The sequence below is a fragment of the Lygodium microphyllum genome, chromosome 16 (assembly GCF_053477565.2).
Source record: "Lygodium microphyllum isolate KBCC chromosome 16, Lygodium_microphyllum_v1.1.10, whole genome shotgun sequence".
Classification (NCBI taxonomy): domain Eukaryota; kingdom Viridiplantae; phylum Streptophyta; class Polypodiopsida; order Schizaeales; family Lygodiaceae; genus Lygodium; species Lygodium microphyllum.
In genome coordinates this window covers 37,458,469-37,465,593 of record NC_141150.1, presented here as the reverse complement: position 1 = coordinate 37,465,593, position 7,125 = coordinate 37,458,469, and positions in this window count along the sequence as shown.

Sequence of the window (7,125 nt, the reverse complement as noted above, 5' to 3'; positions counted from 1 at the left end):
CTCCCTCCTCAAGCTTTATGGCAGCAGTGATGCCCTCCAATCCTCCCACCATCCTCAACTTAAATAGGTGAGGAGAGGGGATCCTCCATCCCCTGCGTAACATCTCGCATGGTCTCATACCTTTAGCAAGCTCCAGCAAGGAGCTTGCTTATACATGCTATTCCCCTCCCTTCCAACACAACTGTCGGCTGGGGGGGTAAGGGGATTTTTTTTAAAAAAATTTACCATTATCCAAATAAAAAATTATCCTTACGACTTATAAAGGCGGTTCACGCGTGCTTTTGGAAGTTCGGAATGTTACACTCAATCAATTCCGATGCTAAGAAGGCCATTCTGTATTTGCCCAAAATATGAGTGGGAGATGATATAGATAGGTTGTTTAGAAACCTAGTAGCTTATGAGAGCCACTTAGCGGATAAGCTTCCTCTCGATAAGCTTTCTCTCTCTCTCTCTCTCTCTCTCTCTCCATTTTAACATCAACATTATTTTTGGATGTTGATATTGTCATGCTTCATGATGATCGTCCTCGTTCATTATTTCATTGATGAGCGTCTATATTCTAGCTGATGATACATTGTTTCGTTTATATACTTTCCAGCTGACGAGGGTCTTTATTTCAACTAATGACACATTATTTCGTTTATATTCTTTCCAGCTGATGAGCATCTATATTCCAGCTGATGACAAATTGTTTTATTTATATTCTATTCATAGGGCCCCACATGTGTTATGTTGTCTATAGAGCGGTGTCGTGAACCGTCTCTATAGACCTTGTGTTGTTCTAATGTCACTGTAACGTTTTTCTTTAAGTTTTGAAGTGACAAATATACTGCTTACATACCAAGTTCAGTTGAAGGAATTTCTTGGAGATTTTATCTTTTGCAGTGATGTCACTTATTGAAGGAATTTCTGGGAGATTTTATCTTTTGCAGTGATGTCCCTTATTGAATAAATTTCTTGGAGATTTTATCTTTTGCAGTGATGTCGCTTATCCTTATTTTACATGTTGTATATTTAGGAGTGATAAAGCTCTTTTGATGCCTCTGAGTAGGCTATGTAATTCAGGAGTGATGTAGCTCCTTCTCCGTTGATGTTGTAATTCACGAGTGATGTAGCTCCTTTGATGCCTATGAATAGGCTCTTGTAAGTTCAACTTTGTAATATTATATTTTGAATAGTAATATAACAGTAGGCCTATATAGAGTTGTGGGTTTTTCCCTTGAGCCCCCAAGGGTTTTTTCATCCATAGTAAGTGACCTTTATTTGAGCGGGGGTGTTAGCTATATATAGTTTATCTATATATAGCGCCCCAGTAGCTATATATAGCCTGTCTATATATAGCGCCCTAGGTCCCCTCTATATATTCCTATCATGTGTGCTCAGTTGACACACTTCTGGCGTTTCACTTCTGGTGTCTCATATCTCTCTTGTCTCCTCTCTTCTTTTCGTCTCTCTCATCTTCCTCGCTCGCAGTTTCCAACATACTTTATCTCTGTTTTTCCCCTTTCATGGACTGTCATACCACTCATTTTCGTGATACCAAATGGATGGGAAAAAAGGACTCTTACCTTCTTTGTTTGTATCTCCTCTTTATCTTGAATTTGCTTTGTGTTTGCATGCTTTGGAGCATTCACCATTGTCTTCAACTCTCCCTCCATCTTCCACAGGTGTGCAGGCTCGAAAAGTGTGCCACAAAATGCAGGTTGGACTCCTGTCCTTCTTCCACACAAAAAAGAGTTCATATTGATCATATACAAGTCATATAAGTCCTTTGCAACTATTACTCTGTGTCACATGTGGACCTAGTCAACTTTGGAGTGCTCTTAACAAAAGCTGGATCTTCTAAGCTAATGAGCTTCATAAACCAATGTGGCATAACCTGTAATCTATCAAAGAACACCTGTAGTCCAAGCTGAAGGGCCTCATAGACTTTATTTTTATCAATTTGCATGATACAAACTGAAAATTACATGCCAAGTTACAAAGTAACTTATGAACTTAAATGACATCTAAGACTAATGTAGGGGTATAATAACTCAATGATGTATGAAAGTGTCTCATGTGTGTTCTAATGAAGTTCATCTGCAATCATAAGAACTCCATGTTTTATAGCATGAACCGCAAACCCTTTGACATTCACCTCCTCCTAACTTGCACATCCTCCGGTATGTGCCACTTCATGAAATTACAGGTTAAGGAGGCTCTTCTTCTGACATATTTTCATCTTCCTCCTCTAAGTCTTCTTCTTCTTCCTTGCCTTCAAGTAGATGGCTCACATCCAAGTCATCAAGCTCATAAGTAGAAGACTCTCTTTGTTTCAAGAGCTTGATACGTTTGTCGGCTACTGGTATCTTGATCATGGTCCCATCCATTTTAGCCAAAGTGTAAGTAGCATTATCATGTACTACCTTCACCACATATGGTCCAAACCATCGCTCACCTAGCTTCCTATGAGCACTATACTGATTGTCTAGGCTACTGTCATAGACAAGTACCCAATCATTCTCTAGATGGAGTCGATGTGACTCTAACATTCTAAATTCTATCTTTCGCATGAACCCCCTTTTAATTAATGGGGATAATGATATAGCATTTTTTTGAGGATAATGCAAATTTTTTTCCTTACCCCCCCAGCCAACAGTCGTGTTGGAGAGGGAGGAATAGAAAGGAGGCAGAAGCTCCTCGGTGGAGCTCGTAGGTGTAATGTGCCCCATGCCAATCGACACATAGGGGAGGGAGGATCCCCCTCCCCTCCCCTATTTAAACATACGGCCTGTTGCTACCGGGAGGGGACGAAGGAAGACAAATGAGGAAGTGAGGGCCGCCACAATACCCTACGGTGCAGTCGACGAGAGAGTGAAGGAGGTGTTGCCAATAACCGTGTTGCCGCCCTGCAATAGAAAAAGGAGGGAGTGAGGCCGCCTCATCACCGTGCTGTGGACGAGGGGCTGGGCTGATGTGCAGCCAACGTGAGTTGCCGCCAGACTAAAAGGGAGAGGAGGAGATTCTGCATGTCACCACGCTGCGCAAGGGAGCCATCTCCCTCCACATGGTGCCACATAATCCCATACACTTTCCCCCAGATGCTTCTTAGAAGCTTCCAAGGGTCTCCTCCAAGACCCCCCTTCCTGTGGGCTTGGGGATTACCCCCCCCCATGCTTAATCCCTTAAACCCATTTCCCTTCACTTTGGAGTCACCCCCCTTCGGTTTTAACCCCCCTATAAGTCACCTTTTCCTTGGGCTTTATAAGCCCTTTTTCCCCCCAAAAAGAAATAAGGCTTAAAAGTCTTATTACCTTTCCCCCTGTGCTTAAATTCATATTGAACCATATTGTTTGTGTAGGTTGTTCATTATGAAGTTGCAAATGATGTTGAGGTATTTCTACATCGTTCTGAGCAAATAGGTCAGGTTGGCCAAAAAGACACTATGATTCTCATGTGTACTCAGATGCTAAAATCTACACTTGACCTACTTGAGTGTAAACTGAGGTTCAAGTTTGAAAATATAGAACCTCTTGCTGTAGAGAATGTAATAAAATGTTCACTAGAGCATAGAATGCAGCTTTTCAAAGTTAAATGACATTTTTCTTCCTATTACTGAGAAATTGTTGTTAGAACAAGGGGGCCATGAGTGCTAGCTGCAGCTTTGGCTCTAATGTGTGGTTGTAATCAGATCCCCACTTCACAGTCTTTAATCTCACATGAACAGGTATCAAGCTTATACTTTGCCTTGAGGCTCAAATCTGATATGGGTTGTGAATTGTACATCTCTATCCACTTTCATGATGCACATAGTCTAGATTTTGATGCTATTCTCTGTAGTTTTATACCTAATGCATAATTGCTTTTGGTTAGGGATGGATTACACTGAAGATCACTTTTCGAGGATAAAATCATGTTACAATTGACAAAGTGACCCATTACCTAGGGCAAGTTTATCTTGCTCCCGCACTTAGTGTTTGCAAAATTTCCTTTGTTGATTGACTGATAGTGAGGTAAGGACCACATTGTCTTGAGGGTACTTTACTATTGTCTGATGTTCTTCGTTTGATATGATCTCATGATGGACAAGTGCAAGGTGAATTTTTGACTTGCTAGAGATGGTTGCTAATGAACTTCTATCAAGAAGATTAGATTCAATAGAAGCTATAAATAAGGTTATTTACTTTTCCTTTTTTGGGTTTAATGTGCTATGATTTTCAAGATGCATTCTTTCCTACTATACATAGCACATGCATGCTAATAAATAAATGCCTTCTTGTCACATGTGAATCTCATGTATGCATAGTAATTATCTTACCCTATTTGTAAAGTTTATATCTACATATATTTGAGCTTAAACTTTGTTGCTTTTTTGGTTGAATATATCTCGGTGTTTAATATGGGTATCGGAAATAACATGCTCTCTGAGAACGAGATGGCTCACCTCGATTTGCAAGATTGACTAACTTGTATAGTTTTGTATTATACTCCTTTGTGGAGTATCTGTAAATTCCTGTTCGTTGTCATGCTTACCTCAACTTTGGGTATAAGACCCATCTTGTCTTGTAGCTGTGAAGATCATTTGTGACACTTTGATTGAACTTTTTCTCTATATCACAACAATTTTTTTTCGGGTATATTTTCACCTTTGTGGTTCATGTTCTTAACATGGCTCTTGTTTTCAATGCAGCTCCCTAAGATAGTAGAAAATACTTTTGGTGCCAATAGTTTTGGTAGCATGTTCTTGTTAGGGGCTGGCGGATTTAATTTATGGTGGTTTCTGTAGAGGTGGTGCTTTTGGTCAAAATATGAGTTTGCAGTAGTCTAGTAGGTCCCAAAGTGGTTACAGTGCTAGCACTTGGTTTAGTAAACCTCCTACCTATGGTAGTAACATTGATTTCACAAGTAGTAAGCCTTCAAATTATGGGAGCTCACCTTCAAATACTTTTGATAGCAGTAAGTCCATTGGCTTTGGGTTGGGCACGCCCTCCAGTTTTGGAAGCACAACTTCACATGCTTTTGGTAGCTCAAGTGGCTATGGAAGCAATAATTGGTCAAGCAAGCCTTCAACTAGTTATAGCAACAATTCTAATGTACCAATTACCGGTACTATACCTAGTACAACTGGCTTTGAGAGCAATAATTGGTCAAGTAGTTTTGCAACCACAGCTTTAACTAGTTTTGGTAGTGTTCCAACCAGTTCTAGGAACACAGGTTCAATTGGTTTTGGCGTAGGTCGATGCATAATAGATTGGTAGATGTATCAATGTTGGATTATAGGGAAGCAATGCCCTTCATTGTGTTGCTATGGTGGGTCCATGGCTGGAACAAACTCTCTAGTGCTTTTGACATAGCCAAATGCTATTAGGCATGGAGCTGATAACAATGTAGAATAACACTGCATCTTCCATGCTATCTCCTTGCAATTAGTAGATTAACCTCGTAGCAAGTTTGACATTGAGGTTAGAAGTGAGGAAGGCCCAATGAATTTTGTGCTGCAAGAAGGACAATTTCTCTTAGATATACTTTCCATCAACAAACTAGAGGCACAATGTCTCAGTGCCTGTCTTGCAACAGTGAAAGCAGCATCATTGGGTAGTCTAGTCAACTTTTTTTCTTTCTATTATAAACATTATCATGGATATTATTGTCCTATGGAGTTGTTACAAAGACCAAGAGTGAGTGAGAGAGCATTTATGAGAGTAAGAATGGACTTGCTATGTTGTTGTTGGATTAATAGATGATATCTGCATGTCTCTATATGCATTGGTTTTTGTTGTTGCAATTAGGTACTTTGAGATTTTTTAATTTTAGCTATTGGTAGCAAGAGGAGGACTACATGGAGGATGAGCAAGTCCCAATTTCTAAAGGATCAATGTTCTGACATGGTAAGTTGTGGTCTCTTATACAAGATTCCTCATATTCTTGTCTAGTGGTGGTTGTAAAATTGTTAAGCTTATGACTCTTTCTTCAAGATTGGAACCAAAACACTTTTCTCGTAGTGTGAGACTTTCATATTTCCTTTGAAGATTTTCTGACAATGAAATTGTTATTGACAGGCAGGTGTCAACTTAGTTGATGCTCCAGTCAAGGGATGAAGACATACCAAAGAGAAGCACACATGTTTGTTAGCCAAAAGATCTGAATGTGTATAACTAGTGCCCACTTGAATTGAAGCTCAAAACTTTGAGGATTTTTAATTCTAGATATTGGAAACAAGAAGAGGGCTACATGGAGGACTAAAGGTAATAGTCTATACCTTGCAATACCCTAAGGAAGAGGTTTTGTATATACATTTTGATAACATAAATATTTACATATAATAGTTTGGCATCTTAGTCTATACCTAGCCCTATTTCTTTCCTTAAAATAATTCTTGGATTCAGTTAGCTTTACAGGTTTCTTTGTTCTATTGTCCTATTTTATGTTATCTGCTTAACCAAATGCATGAGCATTATTCATGTTTGGTATTTGTGGCAACTTGTTGAGTGTCTTTAGGTAGTGGATTGGCTTTCTATTTGAGTGTATGCCCAAAGGCAATGTATGATGGAGATGCATGGCATAACATCCAATGTCATAGTAGGCTTTTCTCTGTATGCCATAGGAAGTCCTTTTGTGTGTATATTAGTGAGCTAATTTTTTTTATAACTAATATTCTTTATGGTAGGGCATGACTACAGGGGATCAACAATCGAACTAATGGAGTGTTGCTCAAGTCTAGCATATAAAGTCAAACTCAAAAGAGGCTATATTTGCAAGCAAGTATGGAAAGTTCTACAATGGCAAGTGCTATATAGTCTTGTACTTTGATCCAAGAGAACAAAGAGAGAAACATTTTGTATTTTCTTAGTTGAGAGACCAGATCACTATTGTAATCAAACATGTTTTGTCTAGTGCACTGGTGTATATATGTGATTATCCTCTTTTTTCACAAATTCAAGCCTGTGTATTGCAAGTGACCCTTTTTTTAACAACACAATATGCCAATGGAATCCCAAGTCCAATGCTTGAATTTGTAGTTTAGGTAATGCCTTTTGATAGAATATAGTGCTTCCAGATTGTCTAGTCACTATATTTATGCAATTGTCACTATAATTGTGGTGGAAAATTACACCTTTTAGTTTTAAAAAAATCTTGAACAAT